We start from the raw sequence: 21,537 nt of genomic DNA on the forward strand, positions 1-21,537 counted from the left end.
GGCATGTGGAGATCCAATGGCCAATCATACGGTGGCCGAGAGAGCTCAACGCGCTGCAAATGAAGAAAACACATGCAAATAGAAAAAACACCAGCAAATAAAGAAAACATCTTCATCAGTTTGACAACACATGCGCTGCAAATTCCACAACACTTACAAAAATACAAACACGCTGCAAACTCCAAAGATACAGGTACGTTTGTTTTTTTGTAAGTGTTGTGGAGTTTGCAGCTCGTTTGTCTTTTTGTAAGTGTTGTGGAGTTTGCAGCGCGTTTCACTATTTGTAAGTGTTGTGGAATTTGTTGTCCTCCTTTTTGGAGTTGCGCTGAATCAGCCAAAAAAAAAAATCGTCTCTAGAATCTTCCGGCGGCATCTCCAGCGGCCAGGGACTTCTTCGGCAGCTGTCGCTTGAGCGGCATCTCCAGCGGCCGCGGCATTGGCATCTCATAGCGGCACTTCCGGCGGCATCTCCAGCGGCCAGGGACTTCTTCGGTAGCTCTATCTACAGCGGCATCTCCAGCGGCCGCGGCATCGGCATCTCGTAGCTGCACTTCCGGCGGCATCTCCAGCGGCCAGGGACTTCTTCGGCAGCTGTCGCTAGAGCGGCATCTCCAGCGGCCGTGGCATCGGCATCTAGAGCAGCCAGGGACTTTATTCGGCAGCACCTGCCGCTGGCCATTATAATTCAATGTTGTTTTTTGTTTTATTTTAAAAACTACATTTAATCAAAATAACATAATATACCAGAAGACTATAATTTGTAAGCATTTATCACAAATTTTGTTAATAACGTTCTGATGCTCCACTACATAAGAGAAAGTAAATCACATGTTTTGATAAAATAAAACTGCAATGTTATCCATTGCTTTGAAATGCACATGAATATAAACTGATATTTTGTCAATACAGAAATTAATTTCTGATAGACTATGCTGCACAAAGCTGAAATTGCGGCATCTCGTTGCGGCATTTCAGGTGGCATTTCCAGCAGCCACGGATATTCTTCTAATTTTAAAAGGCTACATTGCAACAAAATAGCATTATATATCACATGACTGTCATTTGTAAGCATTTATCATTAATTTTGTTATGTAGGCCTTTTCTGACGCTGCAGTTGCTATCAGAGCACGCTGAAATTACTGCGTGTGTATATGACTTATGGTAGCTATATAATGTAATGACAGTCCTGTGTATATAGCAGCTTAATATTAATTTCTTCAAACGTAGTTTTAAAGTGAAAATATTACACCGAATTAATGATCAGCGGCAGGTGTCACAAACAGCGACAGCTGCCAGAGAAAGTCCGTGGCTGCAGATGCCGCAATTTCAGCAATTTCAGCTTTGTCCATTGGAGTAGTAAAACAAGAAATAGATTTTTAAAATCTAATGTTTTCCTAATAATAGAAAAATGTCCCTTTTTTTGGAAACCATCAGTAGAAAGTCTGTAATTTCATATATATTTCTTATTTTTAGATTTTTAATCTTGAAATTGACCTTTTGACCTTTCAATGGCCTCATTGTTTGTACTTAAAAAATACAAATAAAGTTACATTTATCTGATCAGTCCACACAACAAGAACATCATTAAACATTAATTTATGTAATATTTCATTTTCTTTCCATAAACCTTTAACAATATGACCCTGTGACGGGGTGGTAACTGATGTGACGGGGTGGTATGGACAAAGTGTTTCTCTATATGATCTGCTGGTTTTAAACTTTAAAAACTGGGGGAGGGGAGACCTTCAAATTGAGTAAAAAGTGTGTGAGTGAGTGAGTGAATGAATGAGTGAATTAATGAACCAAACATTGTTGCCAAGTCTGCATTTTTCCTGCGAAACTGGGCTAGGCTACTTTTACACTGTTGCCGTGGGTTGTTTTTCATGTCCGCGGGTTGAAGCAAGCCCAAATAACATGATATTTAGCCCTTGGAATTTTACCTTTAATCTAAGTGTAAATCTGTTCACACTTAGATTAAAGGTCATTTTTGTATTATCGAAATATCTACTGCATTTCTTAGTGTAACAGATTAATAGTAATCGGTTACATTAAGAAATGCAGTAGATATTTCGATAATACAAAAATGACCTTTAATCTAAGTGTGAATCTGTTCACGTTTACGCAGACTAATATATTCCCTATTACTGATTAAGAAACTGTGCAATAAGTTCACATCAACCGTCTAAATTGTTAACAAGTAAACAAGCAGGTTTTTCTTTTAAAATTAAAAGTAATTTCCGCCCAGTTTGGTTTTGGCCACATAGCCTACGTTATACGTTATTATAGATACACAACCCTAACTGTACCCCTGTAATAAAATATAAATAAAAACTTTCTTTATTCTTTATTGAAATACATTAAAACGAGGGAAAGAAAATGGGAAGAATGACCCAGGCTCTACCCCAGAAAAACGGTTGAGGGAAAGTACAGATCATTTGTGTGACATCATTCAGTGCTTTGAGAAGCCCGCAAGCTGCAAAACTCTATATATGGAAGTGGATTTTACTTTACTCAATTAATGGAAATCGTCACGTGTATGGTTGCAACACTGGCAGATCTCATAAGCAGAAGAAAAACGAGCTGTTAACATGTTAGAGTGGTCTGCTTAGCTGGCAAAGACGGTCACGGAGCTCCTCAGCCCAATGCTTTACAACAAACTTGATTATTATGGGTTACGCATTTCGAATACAAGAATTCACTATCAATTTGCCACTTTTTTTAGGTAGGTAGAGTGATGATTTTTTGGCTAATGGGCGGATACTCGTATAACCAAAAGAAACGGTACTGTCAGTTTATAAGTCATTATTCTAACGCAGTGGTTCTTATTTCCAGCTCTGATCGTTGCTGGATCGAGGTTCGAGACCACCAAGGGACAGAATGTTACAATATCCTTCGACATCGATGAAGTGGAGAAAGCAGACGAAGTGAGGATTACTTTTAGACAAGACAACAAGGAAAAGCCCGTTGTTAACGCTCGGCGACCTTGGATCTATGATGATAAACCTCCAGCTCGATTTTCACTGCTGGTCGAGAAAGGACGCGTGTCTGTAACCATTCAACATGTCAGCATCTCCAGCTCAGGACTCTATACAGCATGAGCCTTCTTTGGAAAGAAGATGTATCAACCATCAGTAGAAAGTCTGTAATTTCATATATATTTCATATATATTCTTTGGAAAGAAGATGTATGAGGTGAAAGCTACACTTGTTGTCAAAGGTGAGTGAGTGTGTTACTATAATTTGTCTGTTATGTGTGTTTTTCTGAGATGTACTATAATCAGGTTTGTGTGATGGTCAGGGTCATTTGATTTGCGATGGATAACCCTCTATCATTTTATGTTCCTCTTACAGAAGCATCATTTTCCTCCACTAAAGCTCCACCACACACCTCCACCCCAAAACCTCCCAACTCCTCTGACGTCCTCTGGCTATATGTATTAATTCCTCTAGTCATTTTCATCTCAGGGGTCCTTTACTTCTGTAAATGCATGAGGGCAAGTATTACTTACATTTATTCTGTATATTATAAATCTTATAATATGATCATTGCTGTGATTCTAATCATCTAAGTCCATATTTGACAAAACATTTCAGCTAAAAGTTTCTTCTAACATGGAAGTTTAGGAGCAGCTCTTAAAAATGATCGGCGTGTCACTCCTAATTTGATCTAAAAGTATCTGCTAAACCAGGACAGTTTTAAGTGTCCTCATGAGCACTTGTAGATCAGTAAGAGTGACTCAAATACAATCCTAAGCATGGCTGCTGTTGCTTATGTGTCGAATAAATATTGGAATATTAAAGTGACACTGATCTTTTAAAGGATTAGTTCACTTTCAAATGAAAATTAGCCCAAGCTTTACTCACCCTCATGCCATCCTAGGTGTCTATGACTTCTTTCTGATGAACACAATCTGAGAAATATTAATAAATATTCAGACGCATCTGAGCTTTATAATGGCAGTGAACGGGATCAAACGAGAGTGAGCTGAAGAAAGGTCTCCATCCTTCATGAACATATTCCACACGGCTCTGGGGGTTATTAAAGTTCTTTTAAAGCGATGCGATGCATTTGTGTAAAAAAAAAAATCCATATTTAACAAGTTATGAAGTAAAATATCTAGCTTCCGCCAGACCGCCTTCCGTATTTAAATTATAGAGGAAGAAAACGGCGATGTGTCAGTTTCGTAAGTTGAATAGGGAAGGCGTAAGCTTTTTGAAGAATATTTTGGTTACTTTAGTGTTGTTCGCAGGGCAATTTTCCTCACTTATTTCAATACAAAAAAATATTTTGTCAGCCACATATGGTAAAAATTAGCCATAATTTCTTTTTTAAATCTATCTGAAATACTATCTATACTACACTACCATTCAAAAATTTGGGATCGGTAAGATTTTTAATGTTTTTAAGAGAAGTTTCATCTGCTCACCAAGGCTGCATTTATTTAATTAAAAATACTGTAAAAACAGTAATATTGTGAAATATTATTACAATTTAAATAACGTTTCTATTTGAAAATATTTTAAAATGTAATTTATTCCTTTTAATTTAGTCTTCAGTGTCACATGATCCTTCAGAAATCATTCTAATATGTCAATTTGCTGCTCAAGAAACATTGATTGTGTACAATTGTACAAAACATTTGTGTACAATATTTTTTTCAGGATTCTTTGATGAATAGAAAGTTCAAAAGAACAGCATTAATCTGAAAAGCTTTTGTAACATTATAAATATCTTTACTGTCAGTTTTGATTGATTTAATGCATCCTTGCTGAAAAAAATATTAATTTCTTTAATTTCTTTTCAAAAAAATAAAAATAAAAGTTCTTACTGACCCCAAACTTTTGAACGGTAGTGTAAAATGTTACAAAAGCTTTGTATTTCAGATAAATGCTGTTCTTTTGAACTTTCTATTCATCAAAGAATCCTGAAAAAATAAATTAGAAACTGTTTTCAACATTGATAATAATCAGAAATGTTTCTTGAGCAGCAAATCATCATATTAGAATGATTTCTGAAGGATCATGTGACACTGAAGACTGGAGTAATGATGCTGAAAATTCAGCTTTGATCACAGAAATAAATTACTTCGCAAAATATATTCAAATAGTTATTGAACAGTTATTTTAAATTGTAATATTTCACAATATTACTGTTTTTACTGTATTTTTAATTAAATAAATGCAGCCTTGGTGAGCAGACGAAACTTCTTTTAAAAATATTAAAAATCTTACCGATCCCAAACTTTTGAGCGGTAGTGTATATTGTTTTTCTCTAAATTTTGTGACTTCTTCTCATTTAGGGTCATGAACATGCATGCAAAGTTTCAATATGCTGATGTGTTATGAAATGTGCATACAGAAATTTTATACGTTCATACTGTTCGTGGGTCAATTTGACACATATAGACAGCCATTCAAAATCAACTATACAGACCCAAAATACAAAACAATGTGTTGTATGTCAGAGCTCTTCAAGAGCTCTTATGTCTTTCTTTCTTCAGTTAAAAATAAATGAAGGTTTTTGAGGAAAACATTCCAGGATTTTTCTCCATATAGTGGACTTCACTGGAGTTCAACGGGTTGAAGGTCCAAATGTCAGTTTCAGTGAAGCTTCAAAGAGCTCTACATGATCCCAGACAAGGAATAAGAGTCTTATCTAGAGAAACCATCGGACATTTTCTAAAAATAATAAAAATTTATATACTTTTTATCCACAAATGCTTGTCTTGCACTGCATTACATTGAAAAGGTCACGCATGACGTAGACAGAAGTACCGTGGTAGGGCGAAAAAACTCCATTTCATTTTCTCCAACTTCAAAAATCGTCTGACATCGTTGTTTTACCTTTTTTTTCTAAAGGGCGTTTGACTTGGGCCCAATCCCAATTTTACCCCTTACCCCTTCCCCTTTCCCCTTCCCCTTTGTTTCGCGCGTTCACGTGAAGGGGTGTTCCAATTCTCATTTGGTTGGAGGGGAAGGGGTAGGGGAAAGGGCCAGGTAGCCCTTCAAACGAAGATTTTTCGGGACCACACTTCAGACGAAGGGGTATGATAAATTTCCAACATGGCCGACCGAGCGAGCAGAGAGACCAATAAATGTAAGTATTTTCTTACGGTAAACAGTATTTTAGTAATAAATAATCACTTGTTTTATGTTACCTTTAATCTTGAGTTCATGTATACGGTTATGTTCTCCGAAAAAAGATTTGTTAAAATCGCTATGAAAAAAGTTTGCTAATGTTTTTTACTTTATGATAGTTCCACAACATATTTTTTTATATTTTATTGAAACCCGCGTTGATTTGACAACATAAATTCAAATCCGGTGGCAGCTAACTTGTCTTTTGCTGCATGCCTGATTAATGTATTGTTTTGTTGTGGTTACATCCATAAATACGTGTACGTTACATGATAGAAACAAAAAGTGCATTCAGTTTGCGTGCTTATTCATCAGTATTGTATGTAGGGATTCCTGAGGAAACACGCAGGCTCATACGTTTTCGTGCAGAAAACAAGCAGCGTTTCTTGAAATCGAAATACACAGCAAAACAACTTTGGGAGTGAGTCATCTGTTATGTTGCTTGTGCCTGATTACTGTGAGATATGTGCACTAATAGTAAAAATAGCTGTCGCCCAAGCAACAGAGATCACTACAGCTATCGATGGCATCTTGTGTGATAAACGGCGCATCTATGACGTAGGAGCTAGCGACGACTTATGATGACGTGTAACGGTCTAGTAGTGGTGTCCCATTTCTTAGGGGAATATTTTCAGCCCTACCCCTTGACACTCTGTTTCAAGGGGAAGGGGTAAGGGGAAGGGGAAGGGGTATAAAATAGAATTGGGATTGGGCCATAGTCTTTGCATGTTCACTTTGTAAACACTGACCTCCTACATCATGCATGACCTTTCCAAAACGTAATGCGTGGCGCATCGCAGAGCTATAAGACGAGCATTTGTGGTTAAAAAGTATATAATTTACTTCTTTTTTTTTTAGAAAATGTCCGATGGTTTCTCTAGATAAGACTCTTATTCCTCGTCTGGGATCATGTAGAGCTCTTTGAAGCTGCACTGAAACTGACATTTGGACCTTCAACCCGCTGAACCCCAGTGAAGTCCACTATATATAGAAAAATCCTGGAATGTAAATTATCAGAAAATTTCATTCAGAAGTGAGCTAATCCTTTTAAAAACATTTTTATAAATCAGAAGTTCAGATATTTATTCTTTGTAATGTGTGAAGTATTGATATTAAAAGTTAATTATTTGTACATGATTTAATTTTTTTTTTCCTCATATAGTCTGATTTTTGGATAACAGTGCATGAGGGTTAATAATATTCAGAAGAGGAATAAAGGTGACTTTACTAACATGTTGATTTTTAGATGATTTAACAAGTTTAGACAATTACAGCAGTGAAAGGAATTGATCCACTAGAGATCTACAAAAGTGCAAAATACTGATGCAGATTCTGATATTTGCCATTGTTTCCATGGCAACAGTGTCAACAGTACCTTTTTATTTGGTTATCATGAACAAAGACTATAGAATAACACAAGACATGTCACTCGTATTGTTTTGAATGGGAGAAAGTGTAACGCGCAATATGGCAGAATAAGTCCCGCCTTCAAAATAAGAGCCAATCGCCGACTGGTAAATTCATCGCGTCACTTCAGCGGCCGTTAGAATCACCGGTTTCTATAGAAACAGTCAGACGCGGGCCTCTGAAACATGGCAGAAGAGACGCGCATTTAGGTCTGCGCATGCGCATTAGCTTGATCCAGCTTTTTTTTGTCATGATTCGAGCGTTTGGAAAAAAAATTATGAGACAGTTGTTGTCAGAATTCATTGGTGATTTCAAATATGAAATTTAATTGAAAGCTTGGCAAACAACTTTGGAGAATTTGATGTTTCCCCATTCAAAGAGATAGGAGCTGCATGGATGCCCAGGATGCCCGAGAGGCGTTTCAAAGATGGCCGCCAAGTGAAATGACTTGTCTTAAAGGGACTTTGCTTGTAATTGTGTTTGTGTTGACTTTCTGAACCCAGATGTTAAAGGAGCCACAGAAACCTCTGACGTCTCCAAATTAAGCTTCTGTGTGAACATTTCAGGTCTTTTGATGCGTCACATTGACTTTTTCCGTAAAGCATGTTTCACTTTGTCATGTTGTGCCTCACTAATGACAGTTTTCTGTTGTTTTCTTTACAGATCCAGTGTCTCCAAATGAAAGAATTTGAAAAACAATTGTAATGATTGTGTAGCAGTTGCAGTTGTGGAGAAAATGCTAAAGCTCTGCTCACAGATATCCAAGAGTTTTAAAACACGTAGGGTCAGTTTCACAGACGGACAATTAGGACACTTAACTAGGTTTTACAAATGTGTCTTGGACAAAAATAATACTGCGTGCATCTTGAGACGAAACAATGGCAGTGGCAGTGACATTTTTTTTAAGACCAAGTTGCTTTCAGTTAAAACAGCTAGCAAATCAAAGTTATTAATAATTTAGGCTATATTCGATATAAACTGGTAGTAGGCTATTATTTTTCTTCAAAATTATCTAAAAAATTTAATGCCTGTAGAAATAAAATTTTATGCTTTTTAATGCCATTTAAGGCCTTAATTTTCATAAAATCCATTTAATGACTTTTACTGCTTTTTAATGCCCGTGGATACCCTTAATGTCGAGCCCTGTATGTAATCTTAGTGGGCTGCGTTTCAGTCGCCATTTCATATTGAACCATTTCTGACCGCCCCCCCTGTTACATTTATTACATTCTTCCAATACAGAATCTGAATTAAAATGTGTTTGATTTAAGCCTACATTTCAAAATTTTGTGTCATAAAATTATATCGCGCATACAGCTCAACTAACGCGATCGTTATAAAGGTGTTTAAACAACAATACACTTCCACTTGCATGTAGGCCTATTTGACAATCGGAATATCAGATATTTCATGCGATAGCTAACACATATACATTCATAAATCAGTCAATTGTATTTTATTATGAGATATTTTATTCTAATGTGATCAGTGACCCAAGCACTGATGGACCAAAGAGCGCGCATTTCGACATTTGCAGTAAAAACTTGAAATATAAATTCTCAGAAAATGCATTTAATACCAATATATTGAAACGTCTGTTCATATACTCCATTAATAAAGTCCAGACATTGGAAAAATATCAGTCCACATGCGTTTTATATTTAATATGAGGGAAATAGACATGCATGCATGCGTGACACAAAAAAATCTTTAACTTTTAGGTAGCAAAATATTTTTTAGTAATTCTGTCAATTACACTAAGGTTATTACATTGTCTGCTATATATTTGCTTCTTATTTATTAAATACGGACAATTGATTGATAAAACATTGATCAAAATTAAGATACAATTTATACAAAACGAATATCTTTTAAAAAGAGTTTTCTATAAAACAAAACTTAATGAAGTCGTCAAAATCATGTTTTACCAAAAACAGCGCCGTTGCTAGGAGGGCGCCAGCGCCTCTGCCTTTCAGCGCCTATGCCTCGCGAGTGGATGATAGCCCTGAAGACGCCTAGCAATGATATACCTTTAGTGGTAGTATATCTTTAGTTAAGTTATACCTTAAGAGTCTTCGTAGCGCGCTAAGAGACAATGTTATCGGGAAACGCAGCCCAGGTATGATGCATTTCATCTTTGGATCTCTTTGGAGATTCCAAAGCGCTCTTCTTTGGTCAGAACCATGGAGAGCGATCGCGGATAGGTCTGTCCTATGCACCGAAACTTTTAACAATGCAACAAAATATTTAAAGAACATCAAGCTATTAAAATCTATATTATGTATACGCACAGATAATATAACAGTAGGCTATATTAGTCAATATTTTTTATTAGGTTAAGCAGTGATTGGATAACGTTTTTTTTTTTTTTTTTTATTTAACATTTTTAATTTAAGGCCCACCCACAATTGGTCTGGCCCATCCAAAACTGGAATCATGGCGCCGTGCCTGGGCCACACTGAGCTGTGCGTAACGCCCACAGACGTGAAGTGAACGAGACAGAGGCTGTCCTGTACTGTCTGAAATGGTTAACTCTGTGGCGATGCATGTGCAAAACAGATTTAACTAATCATAAAGTCAATCAGGATACATAACACAGCCTACTATAGGCCTACACTAACACCCCCCCCCCCCCCCCACAATATAGTTCCCACATCCCTGGTTACAAGTAACTTGAGTTACGTGATCAGATTACTTTTTTTCAAGTAAGTTGTAAAGTAACACATTACTTTTTCAATTTACAACAAAATATGTTACTTTTTCAAATAAGTAACTGTCACGGTTCATGGATTCATTTACTCGCCCTCGTGTGTTTGTTGTGTGTGTATGTGTGTGAGTGAATGATTGTGTGGGCGTCACCCATTATGGTCTGATTGTGATCTGCTGCCAGCCGTGTCTTGTTTATGCGTGTTATTTAATGTGCGTGGCTACATGTCGTCTTTGTCAGTTCGTTGCAGGTTGTCCCGGTGTCGTGCTCTCTGTTGTCTCTCCCTGGTTCTCGGATCTCTGGACTGTCGTCGTGTGCCCTGCTTTCTGGGCTGGATTATCCTTGGTCTCTGATACCCGTTGCAGCCCTGCGCCACCCTGCTCGTCACCACTCTGCACGCCTCAGTCTCTGCATTGACTGTCCATTTGGAGTGAAGTTATTGTACAGCGAATTCTGTCAATAAATATTGTTATACTTGCACTTGGATCCTCTGTCTGTGTTCATTTCCTGACAGTAACGCAAGTTACATTTTCACATTTAGGTGTAAACATGCATTTCCTTCAGCCTGAAGCTTATTAATTTCACTCTTGGAGTGAAAAGGCCTTAACATTTGCAAAAATGTAGAAAATATAATTTTTTTGTTGTTAAAAAACAAACAAGCAAATCCCGCCCCAGTGAGAAAAAGTAATGTAATGCAAGTAATGCCATTAGGGAGTAACGCAATATTGTAATGCATTACTTTTAAAAGTAACTTTCCCCAACACTGGTGCCAGAGTAATATGTCATAAATGTTAAATAATACACATTAATTAATTGTGTGTACAGTTTAAGATGACAGCTTTTATTCATACTGTATAATACACATGTTTAAATTTAAAAGTGAACATGCACAAAAATCAGACTTGAAGCAATACAGGTTAAATTTATTTCATGAAAATGTGTATTTACACATTCAACAAGAATTATGTTGTTAATAATTATTTGTGTGCTGGTATGGATGCTAGTAATTTATATTTTTAATCGTTTCAAGAAGAACATTTATACAAAACTGTGTTGTTGAGGCTACAGGTTTGATGTGTCAGAGATGAACAAATGCTTCTACAGCTCTGATCTTCAATCAGATCAATGCATTATGATTAATGTTAGAATATGCATACTTGCAGTACTTACAAAAGAAGGGAAATAATTTATCTGAATTTGGTTATTTGGCAAAAACTGACCAACTACCTGATGTGTAGTTGACATCAAGAGAGATTACACGGGTAAAGCACACACCTCTTCACATAAGCATTGCGTGACACCACTTTCTCAACCTCTGGAAAGCACTTTGGAAACTCTTACAAGCAAGCAAGCACCACTCCCTAATGATAACTGGTCATGGTTACAACAAAAACGTCCTGTGGTAATGCATCAATACAGTAAAAACTTATTATGCAACAAGTGAGTGAATTAGAACAGGATTATCACGTCACAAGAATTTACCTTTAGATGCCATAAATTGTTTTTTTTTGTGTGGTTATACCAAAGCATTTAAGCAGAGCTGATTTTGACAGGGTTATCACTTTCTATATGTATTTACTATAAGAAATACAGTCTGTGTTATTGCAATTGTTTTTTGTGTGACATTTCCAAAGCATTGTCCTTGGCAGAAATATAGCGCTGTCTGTAATGTGATCAGTAGGTGGCTACTGTGATGGATCTGAATTTAATAAATGATGAAAACAAAATGCTGAGCCATAATAAAGTTTAATGAATGTACTATAATTCATAATAAATGTTTTGATGCCATTATAACAGTAATAACAATAGCTATAATTGAATGAAATGATATTTTTTTTCTAAAATGCGTAATGAGCGCGGCGCCAGTTTCGTTTTTAGAATAGGGAAAGCATAGGGCATACAGCGTAAGCTTTTTGAAGAATATGGAAAGCGGAAACACGTGCAAGGCGATCATTTGTGCTCATAATGTTCCTGATCCCGTGCCTTTGATTTAGTGTTTATAGTTTTGTTTTGTTCTTTGAAGTTGTTGCTGTAGCTGTATTCCATCGTCAACTTGGTATTTATTGTATGGCCTTTTCCTTACGTGGAACAATTAATTTGATATTGTACTGGACCCACTAATTTTTTTCCCTTTTTTTCTAGTTTGAGCCAAGGCTGAGTGTGCTGAGGGGGAGGCTAGTCACCTGGGTGGAGCACACGATTGTGAGTTTGGAGCACCAGGTTGTGAGCACCTCTTCCTATTGTTTGCTTTGTGCACGTGTGGTTGAGAGCACACTTTCTTTCTGCTAGTTTGCCACCCCTAAGGTAAGCTTTAGCCTTGTAGTTATTTTAGTAATTAATTTGTTTGTTAAAAAATATATTTTGGTGGGGAAGGTCCAATTTTTCTTTAGTTTTTCTCATTGGTTGTGAGTAGGCCCTTTGCAGACGTTCAGAGAAATGTTCTTTTATCTCTGTGAGTTTTAATATTGTTATAATAAACTTATCATTTTATATGATGAATTTGATGATTCTGGGTTGATTCATTTTCTTTATTAATAAAAGTTTGTTGTTTTAAATTGGACAACACGTCTCTCTTTTCATTGCAACACCAAACCTTTTTCACCTGTGTCCTTTTTCACTATTTCCTTGGGTGTAAAGCCCAGGGTGGCGTAGTCATTATTATCTGAATCTCACCAGAAGATACTGCTCTGGTCACACTTCCTGAAGCAGTGTTTTGAAATTGGCCATCACTATATAAGTTCTTATTTAGTTTTTTTGGCGCACCAAAAATATTCTCGTCGCTTTATAATATTAATATTGAACCACTGTACTCACATGTACTCACATATTTTATCTTTTCTCGATTGCTAACACATTATAAGTGATCCAGTTGGCCCAGTTTCCCAAACCATTCGCACATTTCTCAAAACGTTTAACAATGACTACATTAGGTAGCAATACTGATGACACACACCAGTCAAAATCTGAGAGAGAGCTGAATGAATATTTACAGGGGTTTTAAACTTACACAGTTCCAGTACTTTAGATGAGGGAAATTTAACTATGTACAGTAAACTGTAGCACGTTGTACACCCTCAAACTTGTGATTGTCAACTTTCTCTGTAGCCATTTGTTATATTGTATTTTGCAGAACTGAGAAATGACTGTCTTGTGTTCGAAGACCAATACACTGCTATAGTACCTTACATACTGCAATAAAATTTGGCCAAATGTGCAGAGGATGCTGAATTTAGTTGTACTGTAATTGACAGTATACTGTATTGTGCTGCATAAGTTCATAAATATCTACTGCCAGATCACTTTACAATAGTAAAATGAAAAAAGAAAGATTGCTGAAAAAATCATTGCTGTATTTTACTGTATCTGTAATTTTTTTTTTTTTTTTGGTATAGTGTAGTAGACCGTGAGCTGCAAAATAATTCCCGAATCCCAGTAAGCGGTATTTCTGTTACAGTGTTACATGAATTGATCTCACTAGTGTTCACTGGGCAGTGCAGTAGTCTGTGTATTTGTTAAGTTTTGTGTGTCATCTGAGGCCAAAGTTTGATTTTGTCAGACAAGAATAAGTTTTTGACTAAAACATTTTATTTTGACCTGGAAGTTTGAGGTTTGTACAAGTTGGTGAATAGTTTTGAGATTGTGTTTATAGTTGTAAGAAAATGTTGAATTGTTTCATTTCAACTAGATTTTTTTAATGAAAGACAAATTTATGCTGGCTTGTCATAAAGCCAACTTAAAGTCTTGTTTAAAAAACATAAATAGTTTGTTAGGCCAGAATATAGATGTTCTGGGTGATTGCTAAAGTGTTGCTAGGTGGTTGCTAGGAGATTCTGGGTGGTTGTTAGGCTCTTGCTGCAATTGCTGGGGTGTTGCTAGAGTATGTAGTTGATAGGCTGTTCTGGGTGAACACACACATTCCCACCTCTGTTAATAACAGAAACTCAAAAATTGTTTGCAAAAAACAAGTTTTTGTTGTTCTTTAACTTGCACTAAAACATGTGATTTATGCCATCGAAGTAACCTGTGTAATATTAATAAAACTGCTCATCTCCTTTAGTGATACAAGGTCAGACTCATTTTAAATCTGTTGATGTTTTTCATATAGTGCCTTTACTTGGTGCCATGATGGATACTGAAATCTTGTTATTTATTTTGGTAATGCAATGTTTGTGAACACAATTGTGTATGTCAGGCCATAAATCTCCAAAAACTATGCATGGGCACTTGCTTTGGTGTTGCCACCCCTCATAGACCTCATGCCACCCCTCTGCAACCTTATAAATAATTTTCTAGATCTGCCCCTGGCAGAGCTCAAAATGAATTCAATCCATTTATTTTGAAAAACACACAGAACATGAACAAAAATCCAAATAACAATAATAAAATACACCCAAACTATAAATAAAAACATATAGCCTACAGCAACATAAAATAAAAGCATTCAAGACGTTTACACGCAGTATTATTAAAAACATATGCTATGCTAGCATAACATTTTGCTAACATATATTTCAGACGATCAAAGAAAGATACCATATAATCACAGAGGTAAAAATATTAAAAGTACTTAAAGTAGACTGTAGGTAATGTTACTTAACCAATCTGACGCAGTTGTTGAACTTTATTGCTATAAAACTGAAATGTCAACGCTGTCCTCTCCAGCAGCTTGAATGTTTTCCCGGTTGCCATGGCAACTCTAACGGCCACCAGCACACTAACGTAAACCAGTGGCGTGCAGTGGTGTTCTGAAATGAGGCGCATTTTTTTAATGAATTTTTTATGAATGTAAATTCATGTGCATTACTCTTAAAGTTGACACATCTTCCTTGTTAAATGAACATTACTTTACAGTACATACAAGTATTGTACTTTACAGTACAATAAACCAAAGACAATTCTATTTTGTAATTTTACATTAACAATGTAATGTTCTATTTATCAAAACCAAGTCAATCTCATCAAGTTAGTGTTTTAAGCATTTCTACATTCATTCCAAAATAATAACTAAATGCAATAATAATTCAAACAATATATTTTATTTGTGTATTGCGGTTTTTCTTTTTAATTGTCAACCTAGGATATTTTGGATCATCAGTCATGCTCCATTAACACCGTCTGTCACAGACACGAATTGTATTTTTAATTTCACCAAGCTGCATGGTTGCACTATAAACCCCGCAGTCATCATGCTTTCAGTCCATTTCAAGTTTGATTTTGACTTGACATAAAGCAGTGATATCTAACTGTGATCTGTTTACTTACTTTTCAATTAGTCTTCCGATTGACGCCATCATTTATTCAGTCAAACTGACGCGCGTAATGCGCAAGTCAACGAGAGGCGGGATTTATCGCACAAACCAATCATATCCAATCATAACCAATTACATCCAATCATAGCGCGATGGAGACATTGCCTCCTCTCACGTGACTGTCCCCCATTCATTCTCAATTACCCCCCACAAAACCCACCGCACGCCGGGGGTCTGATGATTTTATATGGTTTCCTATGAGAGGAAAGGGTGGCATGACTCCATAGACTGTAAAGGATGACTCCTCTGTGTAACTTTACTTGCGGCGGGTGTCGCTGTTGGGCAGTGTTCCTTAAGAAATACGCGTGACTTGCGCTCTTTTTAATGTCATAATTTGTAATATTTGTGTTGTTTTATATGTAATATGGATTATTTTCTCATCCTGTTTTTTTTTTTTGAGGAGGCACTGCCTAAACCCTTCAATCTTTCTGATTTTAGTAAATCTTTGTAAAAGTGCCTTATGAAATATTAATTCAAATAAATACTTTAAAATAATTTGAGCTTCAGCCTGGTTTAATAGCATTTATATATATAAAAATGTCTTTGGTCAAATTAAGCTGTAAAATAAATAGTTTATCCCTTTAAATACAATGGATTTTGAAAGATATCAACAAAAAATGGGCAAAAAACTTTAAAAGCTATTTTCTCAGGTTTTCAAATGGAAAAAGAGGGCAGACGACCATAATTCAAATGGGTATATCTTTAAAACCATTCAAGGTATGACTTTGACTAGGATATCATTTTAAAGCTTATTGTCTCATCTTTCCATTGATACCAAAATCAATTGATTTGATCACTGTGACTCATTTTGCTGGATCAGGTCAAATATTATATTAAAACATTTCAGAAAACCCCTTGCTCTCAAATAACATACAAAAAATATTGCATTATGATTATCATGCCACGGCGGGCCAGACTAAACACCTATAGCTTACCTTGTATGGCTGATGTGGCTGTTCTAAACAATTCAGAGTCGGCTGGGTTTTGAATTGAAGATGTTGATATCGTTCTTTTAGGAATCTGTTAGTTCTCGTTCAAACGATAAAAGTTGTTACGACGTCCTGTCATCTTTGTCAAGTCGTTTTCCTTTATTAAATGCACCATATATAGCGAGTTAGCCATTTTTTAACATAAAAAGGGCGCTGCTGGTTGAAATCTGGATATTTGCGCGAAGAACATAACTATACTGGCGTGTGACGTAACTGAAGAAGAGACGAATTAGCATATTCTTATTAAGCGTTTTAATGCAGGGGGGAAAAAAATCAAAGTTAAAAAAGTTATTGAAGAATTGTTAAACGTTAGAACTATATGTATATATTTTTTAAATATATATCTATTTCCCTGGATCTGACTGGGTGGGCAAGCTGTCAATCTGGGTGGGCCCAGGCCCACCCGTAGCTCCACCCTGTTTCATACATTTTCAGTGCGTGTTTGGTTTGTTCTATGGATAGCTACAGGACAATAAGAGACTTAACTACTATTATTCCCTTTAATTATACTAAACGTCTCATTAAAAAGTCTACAAATGTATAAAACTGATCAGAGATAGATAAGGTAAAAACCATAGACGCCTGTTCAATGATTCACCGCTGGGGGGCGATCGTGATTCATGGGTTCACAGAGACCATGTTTCTCTACAAAATAAAAGTTTTAAATTCTACTTTAAACTTTAAAACTAAGATAAAACACAGGGTCTACAGGGTTCCTTCACATTTGAAAAAAATAATTTTCACTTTTGGTTGTTGTTTAAAAACTAATATAATATATTGGAGCTAATATTTTAGAATTAAATTCAATTATGACTTTTTAAGTTTTTATTCATTTCCATGAGTTTCCCAGGCCTTGCTATCATCTGCCAAGGAGGTAACATCAAATTGCCTGAATAAACTGATCCAGCTCTAATAGCTAAGTAGGCTATTATTCAAATCTCATCTGGCACTTCTTCCTATAAATTATAAATTGTAGACGCTTACATTTTCTTATTTTCTTACACCCACTGACTATTCCTACGTTATCTGTAAAAGCACACTGCAGGGACATTGATTATCCCAGTTAATCAAATATGTTGAATCCACATTCAATAAAAAGATGAATTCAGTGACTCTTTCTGTAGGTTACAGCATTACACCACTAGGTGGCGATCAGTGAGTGTGTTTTGTGTGTTAATATATCATATTAATAATACATGTTATCAGTGATTTCTCAGTGAATAAATTGATGAATCACAAGCTTTATTGACACAATGCAAAGACGATAAGAGACCAGTTACATTGGTGCCATGAGCCGGATGGGAGTGAGGTTTAGGTGTAAAGAGGCCAGTTATTTAAGAGCTGTGCAAGTAAAACCTCACTCCCCTGGTCTCAAGAGGCACATTAGCGACTGACACTAAAGGCTGTGGTCTTTAGCGTCCACATTAGCATGGGAGTCGGTTCAAATCCCACTCGGAGCAGTGATAGTAGAACCGGAGGGGTTACACTAACTTCAACTTGGAGAGCCTCATCTCTGATTGGTTCTTTTTACTACCTGGGGTGGGACTTTACAGCTCTACAGCTCTCCCACTCCAAGTTAAAGTTAGCACAAACTGCAGATTCGACTCACCGATTCACAATGCTCCGATGCTTTCTGAAGCAGTTTTTGAAATCGGCCATCACTATGTAAGTTTTTTTTTTTTTTTTGCGCACCAAAAATATTCTCGTCGCTTTATAATATTAATATTGAACCACTGTACTCACATGAACTGATTTAAATATGTTTTTAGTACATTAATGGATCTTGAGAGAGGAAATGTCATTGCTCCCTATGAAGGCCTCACTGAGCCATCAGATTTCATCAAAAATATCTTAATTTGTGTTCAGAAGATTAACGAACGTCTTATGGGTGTGAAACGGCATGAGGGTGAGTAATAAATGACAGAATTTTCATTTTTGGGTGAACTAACCCTTTAAGTGTTTTTTATTTTTTTAAACTAATTGAACAATCTCTTGTAAAAACATGGCGACAACAAAACAGCATTACATTATAACAGCAGGATCAGGTGCAAGAGTAAATTACTAGGAAATAGACAAATGATAAGAATAAAGGTGCGTTCACGTGGCCTCGTAATTCCTGTAGTTACGAGATTCTAGCTTGTAAAAAGCGTTCACGTCCTCGTAGAGCTCGTAATTACAGCTTGTAAGCTGGGAGTTTTCTGAAAGCTCCCAGATATACCACGTGGCCGCGCTGTACCACCTGACAGCTGTAGATTCATTTAGGCGTCGACAGTGCTGCCATGGAAACGCATAATTCCCAGTTCAAGGACCAAAAGGACGTGAACAGCTCCGAATATAACGTCACGTGTTGTCATTTCAAGATTCCGGTAAATACGAGGTGACGTGAACGCAGCTTAAAACAGAGATAAGTAAGCTAGGGTTTTTTTTTTTTTTTTTTTTAAATCATAGTCTTATATTATAACAACTGTTTTTTGTTTAGTTTTCTCTGTCATCATGAGATTCTGTGTAGGAAAGAAACTTATTGTGAAATACCCAAACCCAAGATTTCATGTCCAAGTATTTAAGAGCCAAATGGGTGGAGCTCGACCCAGACTCCACCCCCCACCCCAGAGAACTGGTTAGAACCTAGCAATTGGCTGTGATGATTTGACATCAGTGAGCCAAGCCCATATGGTTGTGGGAAGCATGTAGTTCAGTTCAGTCTGTGACAGCTTGCAGCCACTATTTCTTCATTGAACTGGACTTTACATAGATTTAACTTAATGAATGTATGAATGCGGTCTGCATAGCTACAAAAGACGGTCACGGTCAGAATTTTTCAGAGCTAATCTTGGTCATTTTCCGGAATTTTAATCTTAAAGATGAAAACCATTGTCACTATCAGTTTGGCACTTCTTTCGGGTAGGTAGATTGATTTCAATGGCCGGATACTCTTATAACCAAAAGATACAGTACTGTCAGTTTCTGTTTTTCTAATGCAGTGGTTCTTTTTTCCAGCTCTGATTGTTGCTGGGTTGAAGTTCGAAGCAACCGAAGGACAGAATATTACAATATACTTTGACATAGATAAAGAGGAGAAAGCAAAAGAAGTGAGGATTACTTTTAAACAAGACAACCATGAACAGCCCGTTGTTGTCGCTCAGCAGCCTTGGAACCATGAAGAAACCCCTCCAGCTGGAGTTTCACTGCTGGTCGAGAAAAGACGCTTGTCTGTAACCATTCAGAATGTCAGCATCTCCAGAAACTCTGGACTCTATACAGCAGAAGTCTTCTTTGAAAAGTACACATCTGAGGTGAATGCTACGCTTGTTGTCAATGGTGAGTGAGTGTGTTACTATAGTTTGCCTGTTTGCCTGTAATGTACTAGAATCAGGTTTATGTGATGGTCAGAGTCATTTGATTTGCAGTGTATAACCCTTTATCATTTTCTGTTTTTGTTGTGTCCTACAGAAGCAGCATTTTCCTCCACTATAACGCCAGAACACTCCTCCACCCCAAAACCTCTCAACAACTTGTCTCAACTCCTCTGGCTTTGTGCATTAATTCCTCTCGTCATCTCAGGAGGTTGTTTACTTCTGTAAATGCCGGAGGGCAAGTACTGCTTATGTTTATTCTTTTATCGATAAATATATGATCATTTCCATATTCAGCAACAGCAGCTTTTTATTTAGTTTAGAGTTTAGTTTAGTTTTATTTAGTTGACTTGTAATTGTGTTTTTGACTTTCAGAAACATGAGTCAGCAGCGGATGTTGAAGCCACAGAAACCTCTGCTGTCTCCAAGTATGAAGCCTTTCACTTGTGTGTGAATGTTTCAGGTCTTTTGATGTGTCGAATGACATTTTCCATAAAGGATGTTTCACTTTGCCATGTTGTGCCTCACTAAGGAGTTTTCTGTTTTCTTTACAGATCCAGTGTGTGCAAAAGAAAGAATTGGGAAAGCAATAGCAATCTCCATGAATAGTGGAGAAAACATCTGAAGATCTGCTCACAGTGTATTACAACACGCAGGCCTGGTTTCACAGACAGGGTTTAGATTAAGCCTTCATTCAGTTAGGACATTTATTAACTAGGTTTTACAAATGTGACTTAGACAAAAACAACACTGTGTGCATCTTGAGGTGAAACAATGGCAGTGACATATTTTAAGATAATGTCAGATCAAGCTGCTTTCAGTTAAATCCGCTCAAACATGTATGGGGGGATATTATTTCAAACACTTGAAGCTGTGTTCAAACTGTCAGTCCAAACCTGATTTTTATGCATATCCAATCATATATATAGTAAGTGTGAACTTGGAAAAAAAAAAGTAAGAGCGCAGCCTTTATAATCTAAAAAGCTGATATCACTTCAGTTTGGCTCAATTGATGTCAGCTTTATAGATTATAAAGGCTGCGCTCTTTGCTTTCTTTCTGTGTATAACCCATTTATAATATAAATTTAAGCTTATTTTTCATGTCACTAAGTACACATCTCAATTTCAGGAGTGACAACTGTATTAAATTGTGGGATTGAATCTGTTTGACAGTGAAAACCACATCAAAAAAGATCTGTGCATTAAGTCTTGCTGTGGAAGTGCAATAAAGCTTCTACTTGTTCTACTAAGTTTTCTTATTAACTGAACAGTATTTAAAGGCTACATACCAAAGTTTTCATCTATTTATTTATAGTCATTAAAAGCATTCAAATTAAAAGCTATTTTTGATTTTTTTTGTGTGTGTGTGGCAAAGTTGGTCCCAAGAACTGTGAAATTTGACTGTTATTGGTACCGACTGATGAAATTTTGGTATAGTAATAACACTAATTTAGATCATATTCCAATCGGATACAGAAATAATCAGATTTGACTGACAGTGTGAACTTTGCCTTTAAAGCCAATGAACCTGCTGAACTGTGAGATGCAGATTTTTCTTAAGCACATGTACAGTTCATAATATGAACAAAAAACACAAGTGCCACATTGTAGAGGCAGGCTATGATTGGTGTTTC

General features: G+C 36.5%; 4 long non-coding RNA genes across 4 annotated transcripts; all 4 read left to right on the forward strand.

The window, feature by feature from the left end:
* Nucleotides 1–2,575: 2,575 nt before the first annotated feature.
* On the forward strand, nucleotides 2,576–4,427 carry LOC125260471. The gene is made up of 3 exons (XR_007183050.1): nucleotides 2,576–2,722; nucleotides 2,833–3,217; nucleotides 3,352–4,427. It is a non-coding gene; the product is annotated as an uncharacterized LOC125260471 (long non-coding RNA).
* Nucleotides 4,428–7,893: 3,466 nt separating this feature from the next.
* LOC125260101 lies at nucleotides 7,894–10,738 on the forward strand. Its single transcript, XR_007182972.1, has 2 exons — nucleotides 7,894–8,111; nucleotides 8,209–10,738. It is a non-coding gene; the product is annotated as an uncharacterized LOC125260101 (long non-coding RNA).
* Nucleotides 10,739–19,190: 8,452 nt separating this feature from the next.
* On the forward strand, nucleotides 19,191–20,141 carry LOC125260643. Its single transcript, XR_007183091.1, has 3 exons — nucleotides 19,191–19,451; nucleotides 19,548–19,868; nucleotides 20,001–20,141. It is a non-coding gene; the product is annotated as an uncharacterized LOC125260643 (long non-coding RNA).
* A 132-nt stretch (nucleotides 20,142–20,273) lies between these two features.
* LOC125260644 lies at nucleotides 20,274–21,242 on the forward strand. Its single transcript, XR_007183092.1, has 2 exons — nucleotides 20,274–20,331; nucleotides 20,458–21,242. It is a non-coding gene; the product is annotated as an uncharacterized LOC125260644 (long non-coding RNA).
* The last annotated feature ends 295 nt before the right edge of the window (nucleotides 21,243–21,537 follow it).

This window comes from Megalobrama amblycephala, linkage group LG24 (genome assembly GCF_018812025.1).
Source record: "Megalobrama amblycephala isolate DHTTF-2021 linkage group LG24, ASM1881202v1, whole genome shotgun sequence".
NCBI lineage: Eukaryota > Metazoa > Chordata > Actinopteri > Cypriniformes > Xenocyprididae > Megalobrama > Megalobrama amblycephala.